The following is a 15,029-nucleotide window of genomic DNA, read 5'->3' as shown; positions in this document are numbered from 1 at the left end:
AATCTTTCAACAAACCTAAAAGAAGATAGCTGCAAGAACAGAATCCCAACTCTAACAACAAAAATAACAGGAAGTTACAATGACTTTTCCTTAATATCTCTTAATATCAATGGACTCAATTCCCCAATAAAAAGACATAGACTAACAAACACACTGGCTATATAAATAGGACCCAACATTTTGCTGCATACAGAAAACTGACTTTAGGAAAAAGACAGACACTACCTCAGAGTAAAAAGCTAGAAATCAATTTACCAAGACAATGGTCTGAATAAACAAGATGGAGTAGCCATTCTAATATAAAACAAAAATATCGGCTTCCCAGGCAAAGTTACTAAAAAAGACAAGGACAAACACTACATACTCATCAAAGGTAAAATCTTCCAAGATGAACTCTCAATTCTGAACATCTATTCTTCAAATGCAAGGGCATCTTTATTCACTAAATAAACTATAGTAAAGCTCAAAGCACACACTGCACCACACACAGTAGTAGTGGGAGACTTTAACACCATACTCTCATCAATGGACAGATTCTGGAAACAGAAACTAAATAAAGACACAGTGAAACTAACAGAAGTTATAAAACAAATGGATTTAACAGTCATCTATGGAACATTTTATCCTAAGAAGATATACCATCTTCTCAGCACTTCACTGTACCTTCTCCAAAACTGATCATATAATTGGTCACATAACAGGTTTTAACAGACACAAAAATATTGAAATTATCCCATGCATCCTATCAAATCACAACAGACTAAGGATGATCTTCAATAACAAATAATAGTAAGCCAACATTCACAAGGAAACTGAACAAAACTACTCAAAGATAACTTGGTCAAGAAAGAAATTAAGAAAGAAATAATAAGACTTATTAGATTCTAATGAAAATGAAGCCACAACATACCCAAACTTATGGGACACAATGAAAGCAGTCCTAAGTGGAAAACTCATAGCTGTGAGTGACGCCAAAAAGAAACAAGAGAGATCACACACAAGCAGCTTGACAGCACACCTAAAAGCTCTAGAACAAATGGAAACAAATTCACCCAAAAGAGTAGAAGGCAGGAAAAAATCAAACTTAGGGTTGAAATCAACCAACTAGAATAAAAAAGAACTATAAAAAGAATCACCCAAACCAGGAGCTGATTTTTTGATAAAATCAACAAGTTAGATAAACCTTAGCCAGGCTAACTAGAGGGCACAGGGATAGGATCTATTTACCAAAATCAGAAGTGAAAGGGAGACATAACAACAGAACCTGAGGAAATCCAAAACATCATTGGATCCTACTACAAAAGGCTATACTCTACAAAACTGGAAAACTGGATAAAATGTAGTTTTCTAGACAGATCCATGGTACCAAAGTTAAATCCGGATCAGACTAATGATTTAAACAGCCCCATATCTCCTAAATAGTTAGAAGCAGTCATTAATAGTGTCCCAACAAATAAAAGCCCAGGACCAGATGGGTTTAGTGCAGAGTTCTATCAGACCCTCAAAGAAGACTTAATTCCAATTCTTCTCAAAGTATTCCACAAAATAGAAACAGAAGATACTCTACCCAATTCATTCTATGAAGCCACAATTACTCGGATACACAAACCACACAAAGACCCAACAAAGAAAGAGAACTTCAGAATTTCCCTTATGAATATTGATGCAAAAATACTCAATAATATTCTCTAAAGCTGATTCCAAGAACACATCAAAACGATCATCCATCATGATCAAGTAGGCTTTATCCCAGAAATACAGGGCTGGTTTCATATACAATAATCGATCAACGTAATCCACTATATAAACAAGCTCAAAGACAAAAACCACATGATTATCTTATTAGATGTTGAGGAAGCATTTGACAAAATCCAACAAGCATTCATGATAAAAAGACTTTGAAAAATAGGAATTCAAGGCCCATACATAAACATAAGCAAAGAAATATACAGCAAACAAGTAGCCAACATCAAACTAAATGGAGAGAAATGTGAAGCAATCCAACTAAAATCAGGGACTAGACAAGGCTGCCTACTTTCTCGCAACCTACTCAATATAGTGTATGAAGTCCTAGCCAGAGCAATTAGACAACAAAAGGAGATTAAGGGGATACAAATTGGAAGAAGTCAAAATATCACTGTTTGCAGATGATAGGATAGTATATATAAGTGACCCAAAAAATTCTACCAAAAACTCTTAGAAGTGATAACCAGCTTCAGTGCAGTAGCTGGATATAAAATTAACACATATAATAAAGAGGGTGAGAAAGAAATCAGAGAAACAACACCTTTCACAATAGTCACAAATAATATAAAATACCTTGGTGTGACTCTAACTAAGGAAGTCAAAGATCTGTATGATAAGATCTTTAAGTCTCTGAAGAAAGAAATCAAAGAAGCTCTCAGAAAATGGAAAGATCTCCCATGCTCATGGATTGGCAGGATTAATATAGTAAAAGTGTTTATCTAGCCTAAAGCAATCTACAGATTCAATGCAATCCCCATCAAAAAATTGCAGAGCTTCAAGTATCTCTCCATTTGGTTTCATGTTGGCTACTGGTTTGCTGTATATTGCTTTGATTATGTTTAGGTATTGGCTTTTAATTCTTGATCTTTCCAAAACTTTTATCATGAATTGGTGTTCGACTTTGTCAAATACTTTCTCAGCATCTAAGGAGATGATCATGAGGTTTTTGTTTTTGAGTTTGTTTATATAGTGGATTATATTGATGGGTTTCCATATATTAAACCATCCCTGCATCTCTATGATGAAGCCTAGTTGATCATGATGGATGATCATTTTGATGTGTTCTTGGATTCGGTTTTCGAGAATTTTATTGAGTATATTTGCATTGATATTCATAAGGGAAATTGGTCTGAAGTTCTTTTTCTTTGTTGGGTCTTTGTGTGGTTTAGGTATCAGAATAATTGTGGATACATAGAATGAATTGAGTAGAGTATCTTCTGATTCTATTTTGTGGAATAGTTTGAGGAGAATTTGAATTAGGTCTTCTTTAAAGGTCTGATAGAACTCTGCACTAAACCCATCTGGTCTTCAGCTTTATTTTGTTAGGAGACTATTAATGACTGCTTCTTTTTCTTTAGGTGAAATGCAAGTATTTAGATCATTAATCTGATTGTGATTTATCTTTGGTACCTGGGATCTGTGTAGATAATTGTTCCTTTCATTCAGGTTTTCCAGTTTTGTTCAGTATAGCCTTTTGTAGTAGGATCTGATGAAGTTTTGGATTTCCTCATATTCTGTTGCTATGTCTCCCTTTTCACTTCTGATTTTGTTAATTAGGATGCTGCCCCTGTGCCCTCTAGTTAATCTTGCTAAGGGTTTATCTGTCTTGTTGAATATCTAAATGAACAGCTCCTGGTTTGATTGATTCTTTGTATAGTTCTTTTTGTTTCCACTTTGTTGATTTTAGCCCTAAGTTTGATTATTTTTCCTGCTGTCTATTCCTCTTGGGTGAAATTGCTTCCTTAGTTCTAGATCTTCTAGGTGTGCTGTCAAGCTGCTAGTGTATGCTCTCTAGTTTCTTTTTGGCAGTAGTCATAGCTATGAGTTTTCCTCTTAGGAATACTTTCATATGTCCCATAAGTTTCAGAATGGTGTGGCTTCATTTGCATGAGAATCCAAAAAGTCTTTAATCTTTTCTTTATTTTTGCCTTTACCAAGTTATCTAGTAGAGTATTGCTCAGCTTCCATGTAAATGTTGCCTTTCTATTATTTATGTTGTTATAGAAGATCAGCCATAGTCCCAGGTGATCTGATAGCACACATGGCATAATTTCAATATTTTTGTATCTGTTGAAGCCTGTATTATGACCAATTATATGGTCAATTTTGGAGTGGCATGAGGTGCTGAAAAGAAAGTATATGCTTTTGTTTTAGGATAAAATGTTCTGTAGATATCTGTTAAATCCATTTGTTTCATAATGTCTGTTAGTTCCAATGTTTCCCTGTTTAGGTCTGTTTCTGTGATCTGTCCATTGATGAGCTTGGGTTTTGAAGTCTCCTACTATTATTGTCTGAAATGCAATATGTGCTTTGAGCTTTACTAAAGTTTCCTTAATGGATGTGGATGTCCTTGCATTTGGAGCATAGATATTTGAAATTGAGAGTTCGTCTTGGAAGATTTTACCTTTGATGAGTATGTAGTGTTTGTCCTTGTATTTTTTGATAACTTGGGGTTGGTTGGAAGTCCATTTTATTCCATATTGGAATGGCTACTCCTGCTTGTTTCTCGGGACCATTTGTTTGGAGAATTGTTTTCTAGCCTTTTACTCTGAGGTAATGACTATCTTTTTGCCTGTGGTGGGTTTCCTCTATGTAGGAAAATGTTGGGGCTTTTTATGTAGCCTGTCTGTTAGTCTATGTTTTTTTTATTGGGGAATTGAGTCCATTGATATTAAGAGATATTAAGGAAAAGTAATTGTAACTTCCTGTTATTTTTGTTGTTAGAGTTGTGATTCTGTTCTTGCAGCTATCTTCTTTTAGTTTTGAAGGATTACTTTCTTGCTTTTTCTAGGGCATTATTTCCCTCTTTGTGTTGGAGTTTCCCTTTTATTATTCTTTGAAGGGCTGGATTTGCAAAAAGATACTGTGTGAATTTGGTTTGTCATGGAATACCTTGGTTTCTCCCTCTATGGTAATTGAGAGTTTTGCTGGGTATAATAGCCTGGGCTGGCATTTGTATTCTCTTAGTGTCTGTTATACATCTGTCCATGATCTTCTGGCTTTCATAGTCTCTGGTGAGAAGTCTGGAGTAATTCTAATAGGTCTGCATTTATATGTTACTTGACTTTTTTCCCTTACTGCTTTTAATATTCTTATTTATTTATTTATTTATTTAGTGCATTTTTTGTTCTGATTATTATGTGTTGGGAGGAATTTCTCTTCTGGTCTAGTCTATTTGCTGTTCTGCAGGCTTCTTGTGTGTTCATAGTCATCTCTTTCTTTAGGTTAGGGAAGTTTTCTTGTATAATTTTGTTGAAGATATTTACCGGCCCTTTAATTTTGAAAATCTTTCTCATCTATATCTATTATCTTTAGGTTTGGATATTTTAAGTTAGGATCATTTTTCATTTTGCATATTCTTTGATTGTTGTAGCCATGTTTTCTATGGTATCTTCTGCACCTGTGATTCTCTCTTTCAGCTCTTGTATTCTGTTGCTGATGCTCACATCTATGATTCCTGCTTTCTTTCCTAGGATTTCTTTCTCCAGAGTTGTCTCCCTTTCTGGTTTCTTTATTGTTTCTTCTTCCATTTTTAGATCATGAGTGGTTTTGTTCAATTCTTTCACCTATTCTGAAGTGTTTTCCTGTAACTCTTTAAGGGCCTTTTGTGTTTCCTCTTTAAGGGCTTCTAGTTGTTTGCCTGTGTTTTTCTGTATTTCTTTCTTAAAGTCCTTCATCAACATCATGATAAGTGACTTTAGATCCATGTCTTGCTTTTCGGGTGTGAAGTTATATCCAACACTTGCTATAGTGGGACAGTTTTGTTCTGACGATGCCAAATAACCTTTATTTTTGTTGCTTCTGTTCTTATGCTTGCCTCCTGCCATCTGATTATCTCAAGTGCTTCCTGCCCTCAATATATCTGATTGGAGTCTTTGCTTCCTATAATTCCGATTGATTCAGTACTCCTCAGAGTCCAGCTTTCTCAGTCATCCTGTAATTCTGGGCTTGTGTGTACCTGAAATTCTGTGTGTGTCAGAGTTTTGGGCAGTCAAGCTTCCTCTGAGATTCTGAGATTCCGGTGTGACCAAGCTTCTGTTTTCCTGAAATTCAGGAATCCTATGATTCTGCCCATGTTACAGTGCTTGTTAGTCTTGTTTTCTCTGAAGACTGTGGGGCTGTCTGGTGTGTTCCATACCAAGGTTTACCAGCACTGATCAGAAGGAACCTGAACCTCTGGTCAGGTGCCTCCCATGTCCTTGCTCCTGCTGTCACAGGCCAGTCATAGTTAATTTGGTACCGATGTTGTGTACCTACCACTCACTAGTGATCCTAAGATCACAAGAAGAGTCCTCTGGAGACCTTGGGACCATCAGCCAAGTTTGTGCCCATGGTCAAATGATAAACCCTTAACCAACTTAATCAAAATAATTAAAGGACCAAAATCAACAAAGTGAAAAATATAAGGTTTTAAAATAAATACATATTGTGAAGATTAGTTTCATGTAAATTTGACACAAATTAGAGTTGTCCAATAGGAGGGTACCTCAATTCAAAGAATGTTTCCATACCAAAAAAAGAAAAAAAGAAAAAGAAAAGGCATTTTCTTGATTAGTGATTGATGGGGGGGAATCTAGTCCATTTGGGGGAAAGCAACCTCTGGAATGATAGTCCTGGGTTCTATAAGTGTGGAAGTTTCCCAAGCCATGAAGAGCATGCCAGGAAACGTCACTCTGCTATGACTTCTGTATCAACTTCACCTTTTGGATTTCTGTCCTGCTCAGTTTCTGTCCAGATTCCCATTGGTGATTCAAAATGATGGCGAATTGTAAGTCATTTAAATTCTTTCCTGTATATTTTACTTTGGTCATATGTTTATTACTCTGTATAGTAGTGGCACCTGGGAGAATAGAGCAAATAGATGAGTCAGACTAGAAAATCAGACAATTTATACTATGAGTGTTAATGCCCAGCTCTGCATGGCTGTGGAAGGGATAGTTGACATGGTTTCCCACCCCTGAAGCATAGCAAGCAAGAAGTGGGTGTCCTTGAGTGCTGAAGATTACTGCAGGTGTTGGGCTTGTTTGTATAATAATATACATAATTTAATTTATGCTTTTCTTTCAGGAAATGTTCTCCCTGCCATGATTGTCCAGAAATGTTCTCTCTGCAAGGTTAATGACTCCATGATAATTTGAAACCATAAGAGTCTAGGAGGCTAATGTGTGTCTGGTGTTTCTCAGCAAAGTGGTAAATGGTGTGGCCTTCAGGACAGACCTTAAGGCTGTGTATAAGAACTCGGAAAACAGGAGTTCAAGAATATATAATTCTCACCTATGCAAAATACACTGATGCAATATGAATTATATGAGGATGTTTCCTGATGTAATAGAACAGAGAAAGCTACACTAATGACCCAGCTTGTCAGAATGATTTTAAGGGAAGAGATAAAGAGATTTAGGGAATGGTGATTGAAGAGTCATGTTTTATTCCATTTGTTTCTATGCAAAAACTAGGTCATAAACAATTTGCTATCCATCCTAGATGTAAGGCACTTAGCTTCTGCCAAAGATCAGCCTGCCTGAGTTGCTCTGAGGCAAGAAGCTGCATTCTGGTATTTAACACCTCATAGTAAAACAGCAGGAGGCTAGGGAAAGTCTCTGAAGGGAATTGATTCTCTAAGTCTTCAGAAGAGAAGGGGAGGAAAGCCTGTCTCTGTTTTTTGTTCTCAGCACTTATAGGAAATTCAGAGTCTTACACTGAAAGCACACTAGGAGTTTGCACATATATTCAGGTCATATATTGAGTAAGGTGTTTATAGCAAAGAATGCATACCCACTAGGAGCAATTTTCTGGCTAAGCATTTTTAACTAGCTTCACAGGTTCATGGAAAGTTAAAGACCATAACTAAGCTATCCTGGAAGTTTTGAATAGATAAATCTAGTCAATATGTTACCTCCTATTTTTCATCTGTGGACCTGTGGTGTAGATCTTGTTAATGACCTTCAGTTTTTGTAACCCCATGGAATGTGCCCTAGGTTTTAGAAGTCTGCTGATATCTCAGAAGCAATTAAGCAGTTCTGTTATAAAAGGGACTCAAATGTCTGTCTGCATTGCTCTTCTGATGATGATCAGCCTAGCATGCTAGTAGTTTCTGCAGAATAAACACTCTGTTTTTGAAAACACTCTGCTTCTGTAGTCTTCCTTAAGCAATTTTCAGAACCCTTATAGTGATCTCAGAGCAATATCCCACCCAGCTAAGTTTACTGTCTGTGCTTACAAAGGCAGGTAGTTTTCTGAGTTCAAGTTCAGCCTTGGACAGAGTGTGTTTAAATCCAGGCCTGGTAGGAATGGTAATCTTGGGATGGGATTTCACCCAGTTAAACTTATTGTTTATGCTTACAAAGGCAGCTAGGTCTCTGCGTTCATTTGCTATGTTAAAAAAAAAAATGTACTGCCTGTCTTTTTGTGAGAACCAAGGGGCTAAGGTCATAAAATGCTGATATGTGGGATATTAAAATGGAACCTAGGGTAATGATTGAATTAATGTGCAAGTAGAAGACTGGATTTTTGTCTGAAGAGCTGAGCTAGCTATATGTTTGTCTGGAGAGCCAGCTCAAGCAGAACAGAGAGCTGTTAACTTGTATCTAAAATTGATTTGAGAATTTTCTTCCACTGATCACAAACATCACTTCCTCTAAATCTCTCAAAGCCTAGGCTGGGATTTGGTAGGTTAAGAATCATATGAATAAAGTTTGCAATCACAAGAACAAGCTGCACATAGCAAAAACATTTTTTTTTTTACAATTTAGAGGCACATAAACAAATAATGATAGTTGAAGTGAATAATCTGAAGTGCATTCTTTTCTACTCTAATATCCCTGGCAGGGCCACAAAAGCACATATCAAGAACAACTTTGTGTTTTGAAGAAACTGAGGTCATGAATCTTGTCATCTTTTAGTTATCTATCTATCTATCTATCTATCTATCTATCTATCTATCTATCTATTGCATTTTCTCATAAGTGCTTAGAATTGCCATCACATGACACTGTTCTTGGACCATGTTATTTCATCACAGCAATGGTATCCCTAACCCCAACACTTAAGATGTTCAGAATATGCTAAAATCATATTTTCAGAACTCTTCTATTCTATAAAATTGGAAAATACAAAGAAACACAAATTCATGGAAATTTACAGTATTTAAAATCAAACCAACATAAATAAATTATTTAAACAGATTCACACTAAAAGAGCTTTGAACAATAGTAAAACTTCTAATTATAAATGGCCCATGATTAGATACATTTCCCGAATTCTTAACAGAAATTCAAAAAAGAATTAATGCCATATTACTCAAATTACTTCATATAATAAAAATATAGGAATATATCCAAATATATTTGATGATTTCAGTATCACATAATACAAAAATTAAATAAAATATCAAAACAAAACAACACAATACAATACAATGTATTCTTCCTGATTAAGGTAAATCATGCTCATCTAAAACTGTTATTCATCATAACCAAGTATACAAGAATATTTGAATACGCACTATACATTGTTTATCATATAAATAGGCTTAAGACACAAATAAAAGATCATCTTATTAGGTGCAGAAATAGTCTCTGACAAAACCCAGCATACTTTTATAAAAAAATTTTAAGCAAGCTCTAATAATAGAGGGGGCAAATCTTAACATATAATGTCTTCTTAGTCAGCATAGCTAGAGATATATAATTAGAGAAATATGAACAGGAAAATAAATCAATATATCAATATTAACAGAAAATAGTACTCTTCAAATAAGAGAACCGAAAGATTCCACACACCTCCCAAAAAATAAAAGAAAAAGAAGTCTAAGATGTGATAATTTCAGCAAAGTGTCTGGTTACAAAATTAATACATAAAAAAATCTATGTTAATATAGCGTGTGGTGGTGCGGCAGATGCTGGTGGTGGGTGGAATACCCAGTGTTTGAGACATGTGTGCTTACAAGAAGTAGCTTGCAGTGTCCAGCCACTCAGGAGGTTGGCAGGTAGGTCAGGCCATCATTTTGGTGGATTAACACATGGTCGTCATTCATTTCGGACATGACTGGGACCCCACTTCCATGAAGATGAACGAAAAGGTTAAAAATTGTGCAATTATTTATCTTGTGGCTTTTACGGAAGTACCTGACTTCAACAAGATGTATGGTCTATGTGACCTTTGTACTACCATGTTTTTCTTCAGAAACAAAATTATCATGATTGATTTGGGCACTGGAAACAACAAGTTCAGCTGTGCCATGGAAGACAAGTAAGAAATAGTTGACATCATAGAGACTTTTTACCATAGCAGCCACAAAGGCTGGAGCCTGGTGTTATCTTCTAAAATCTATTCTACAAAGTACATTTATTGAGCACTGCCCCCAGGTTGTACAAAGGACACTTGGTGTCTTTTCATTTAGAAATATTCTGCACTCATAGCCTCTGGAAAGGGTCTGCAGCAGAAGAGCTGGAGGATACTTAAAATGAGGGTTACTGGGCCTTAACTACCTAAAGCAAGTAAACGTGGCAAAGGAATAGTAAAAAAATATATATTATATACACATATACATATTATAATATAATTTATATAATAGGTGATTAGATATGTATCTTTCTATAAATCAATGATGAAATGCCAAAAGAGAAAAATGAAAATCAATCATTATCACAATAATACACAAACACATACAAAGAGAGAGAGAGAATAAAATACCTAGAAATAAATATAAACAATGAAAGAAAGCCATATACAATCAAAACGTAAAAGCACTGACAGAAATAAAACAAGTAGGAAAATAAGAATATGCAAAGCTTCCACATTCATAGTTTGGCAGAACTAATAATTTAAACATGATAGTTACGTCAAAAGTAACCTACACATGCAACACTATGTTAATCAAAATACTAGACTCTTTCTGTACAGATACAGAATATAAATTTAAAATATACAATGTAAATTAAAAGACCAAAGGTAAGCAAAACAGTTTGGAACAACAGCCAAACTCTGTAAGGTAAAAATCCCTGAACCTGATTTAAGCTACCCTACAGAGGATAATAGTAAAATTGATATTGTATTCACATTAAATAGACATGTAGTTCAATGAAACAGGATAGAGGAAACAGGCATGAAGGGTATAAAAATGATACTCTAATGGTACAATTTAGATGTAGAGGATTTGGCTTGAAATTTATTTATTTTACAGGAGTACTATCAGTTACTTAATTTCATGTCTGCAAAATGTAAATTAATTTATATAACCACACTGAATTTATACTAAAGAGCTCACTTTCATCTTGAGACTCTTTCTCTATTGTACTTTATATTTAGAATTCAAGTCTTTACAGATACTGGAGAATGGTCTAACTAAAAGCACAATGTGAGTTCAAAATCCAATTTATTTCTTGAAAATATGATCTGTGTGTTCGAATATAATATAGGACAGACTGTTAATATTGGAGTAAAGGCTTAAAAGTATGAAGTTTAAAAATATGCTCACATTACATAATTCAAGTTTTTATTTTCACAGATCAATAAGCTTGAAAAATCAAGTTTTTAATTGCTATTCTAAATATAAAAACTGAATCTGATTGTGTGTTCTAGCAATATCCAAACTATATCTGTAATTTCTTATGAACATGACCCTCCAAACATGACTTGAACAAAGAGGACACCCATGAAATTGCAAAATTGGGTGAGGAAAAAATTACCAAAATGTCTTACTTCTACACAATAAGCAATGGGAAAAATTTAATGTTGGATGTAGGAGAGGCAGCCCTTCAAAGGGAAGAATATCCCAACTACTTACCAAGTACTTAACAGTCAACTCTGAACTCATACATGCAAGTAACATTATGTGAAACTAACAGGTTGTATTTGGGACTAGATATGTTTATACAAATACACATAAGCATGCAATAACATCTGATGAAAAAAGAGGACATGAATTTGAATGAGAGTAGGGAGAGTTGTATAGGATACTTTGGAGAAAAGGGAAGGAAGAAATTTAATTAAAACACAATTTCAAAAATGAAAATAAAAGGGAGAAATGCATGGTCATATTATCTGTTATTCTGAGTGAAGAACAGCCCCCATAGATTTATATATTTGAATGCATAATCACCAATAATTGTCACTATTTGAAAGAATCAGAATGATTAGAAGGCATGGTGGTTTAGGGGGGAAGCAGATCCCTGGAGGTGGGCTTAGATGTTTTAAAATTCCATGGGTAAGCCCAGCTCCCAACCCTTCCTCCCTCTGCTTATGAATCAGGATACCATACTCAAATACTGCTTCAGGACCTGCCTGCATGCCAACATGATCTGCATCAAGATGGGTATGTACTAAACCTCTGAAACTATATACAAGCTTGCAGTTCAATACTTTCTTTTCTAAGAAAGTCTGTGGTTATAGTGTCTTATCACAGCAACAAAACAGTAACTAAGTAGAAGTTGGTATCAGGGTATGAAGAATTACTGTGACAGGCCTGACCATGCTGATTGTTGGGAGAATCTTGAGTTCTAATTAGGAAAACAGTTGGAATCCTTATTCAGGCCTTAATGGTCCATACTAGCATTCCATAGGGTGACTAGTATGTAAGAAAGATGTATTGAGAGATTTTGACTATTTGAGAGGCTTTGGAGAAGAATATTAGTACATGGCCTAGAGTCCATTTTTGTAATATTTTGGCAAGAATGTGATTGGTATTTGTCCTTGTTTTAAAAATCTTCTGGAAGCTAAATAGAAGAGTTTTGAATAAATTGCTTTGGCAGAGTAGATTTCAAGACACCATAGTATTGGAGATGGTCTGTGGTTTTAAATAGCCAGTTTTATATAGATCTATAGGAAGAAAGTAAAAAACTAGACAAAAAGAAATGCAGAATGTACAGGTTGAGAAATGAAAGAGTACCAAGAAATATAATAGAGCTTAATCCACTGCTCAAGTAAATAATATGTTTTAAGAATATGTTGTTGCTGAATGGAGCAAAGGAAGTGCTGCTCTCCAGACAAAGTCACACCCAGATTAGATTCAAAATTCTGAAAAGGATCTAAAGACAAACTTCAGCCATGAGCAAAAGCACCAAAGGCATAAAGCTTTGACATTAGGCAAGGTGATATATAATCTGACGTTTGCATTGCTAGCTTTTGTCTTGTTTCAGACAAGTGTTTTCTCACAATGCTCTTTCCTCCATTTTGTAATGGCAATGTTGGGTGTTAAAAGTCATTGTACTTTAAAAGCCTCTTATCTATTTTTATTGTAATTTTACAGAAGTTATAGTTAAGAAATTGCTATAAGCTTCAGGAAAAAAATGAACTCTAAAATTCTGAACAGTGTTGAGACTGTAATGAAGTTAAACTATATGAATTTTGCATTATGATTGGGTTATAAGCCTTTGTGGGGCTAGGAGTAGAATGTGGTGGATTAAATAAGAATGGCCCCTATAGCCTCATATATTTGACTGCTTATTTAACATGGATTAGCAGTTTGAAAAAATTAGAAATATTAGGAGGTGTGGTCTTGTTGGATGAAGTGTCACTTGGACCAGGTTTTAAGATTTAAACATCTAAAAAAAAAAATAAGTTTCAACATTTACAGAAATCCCACTCTCTCTCTCTCTCTCTCTCTCTCTCTCTCTCTCTCTCCTTCTCCATCTATCTATACATCATCTATATTCCTAGGTATAAGGATATATCTCTTAGCTATTGTTCCTGTTTGGGGAATTACAGGCTGGTCTCCAGTTAAGCTGAGGTTTGATCCCTGAAGGGTGATAATTCACCTTTATAACATAGTAGGCATTCCCTTATGCTCCTGAAACTCTGGCTCCTATCTAAGTTACCACCCTCCACAGCCCCAACAAGAAAAGCATGGTCAGTAGTCACGTAGACAATGGTCCAAGCTTCTGACCTTCAGGCTAAACTCCTCCCCAGTTACCTAGCAACAATAAAGATCATAAAAAGAGCTGTTCAGCCCCACCTCAATCTCTTACTGCTTACTCTCTTACTTGTTGTCCTCTTACACCTCACTCTCACCCTCTCTCCCCTTTCTTTCAAGATCCGCTGTACACTCTGGTCAATGTTGGGAACCTCTTCTCTCATTCTTCTCTCCTATAATCCTGGTGGCTTTAGCAAAGTAGCTCCAGGGTCCAAAATTGCGCCGCCCCTGGCCACCCCCTGAAGAGTGGGATAGAGGAATGCCCACCCAGGGATGAGTGGAAGGTAGTTAGCAGCCCTCTCAACCTGACTGACCAGAGAATAGGTGGAACTCTGGTTGGGTGTGGGTTTTCCCCTTCCCCCTCTTCCCTGCCTCCCCCCCACCCCGCCTCCTTTTTAGTTCCCATATTCCTGCACCTGCCTGTAGTCACGCATCATGATTGTAATGGACTAAAATTCTGAAACTGCAAACAAGCCCCAAACTAAAGGTTTTCCTTCATACATGTTTCCTTGGTCATTGAGGTAGTTGAATAAAATGGCCCCCATAATCCTGTATGAATATCACCATTAGGAGGTGTAGCCTTGTTGGAGTGAGTGTGGCTTTTTGGATCTGATTGTCACTAAGAGGTGGGCTTTGATGGCCAGGATCAGCCTTGTCTTAGGAAGAGGTCCTGAGGAAGAGTTGTTTGGGATTGGTGCAAGAAATGACTCAAAGCCAGTGATGGGGTGCAAGCTGACAGTTCTATAGTCTGCTTGAGATGTCACTCTGTGCTTGAGACAGCTCAAGATACCTGTTGCGTTTTTCAACCAAATCAGTAAACCTGGTAGAAAAATACCAAAAGAGCTTTGTTAGTTCTGTAAATAGCTTCTTGGTTTTCCAACCAAGATGATATATATATGAATTCAGAGATCTTCCTTCCTTTGTAAGCACAAATAATAAGCTACATGAGCTGGATCCTATCCTGAGATCCCAGCTTTTCAAAATCCCTTCAGCTTCTTTCATAATATCATTCTGACAAACTGGTTCACTAATATAACTCTCTTATTTCTTAGGTACATGAAGACTGTGATGAAGTTTACAATGCATCCTTATATTTCTCATAGTTGAGAACCCCTATAAAGGACAGTTCATACACTGATTTACAAATACTTGAACTCATGTTTTTTGAGTTATTTCACACAGCATTAAGGACTGTCCTGGAAGTCTCCACATCACAGAGACAGTTTTTGCCTCCTAGGATCATGATGTTTCCAATTATCTTGGAGTCATTAACCTTGTCAGCAAGAACATTTCCCAAAGGAGGAACATGAATTAATACACACACACACACACACACACACACATATATATATATATATATATATATATATAT

The 15,029-nt window shown here is 35.9% G+C and overlaps 1 pseudogene; it reads left to right on the top strand.

Annotated features, from left to right (window-relative positions):
- The first annotated feature begins 5,988 nt into the window (after positions 1 to 5,988).
- On the top strand, positions 5,989 to 10,099 carry LOC110291019 (annotated as a pseudogene).
- Positions 10,100 to 15,029: the final 4,930 nt, after the last annotated feature.

This window comes from Mus caroli, chromosome 3 (genome assembly GCF_900094665.2).
Source record: "Mus caroli chromosome 3, CAROLI_EIJ_v1.1, whole genome shotgun sequence".
NCBI lineage: Eukaryota > Metazoa > Chordata > Mammalia > Rodentia > Muridae > Mus > Mus caroli.
This window is presented reverse-complemented; position numbering and strand designations above follow the sequence as displayed.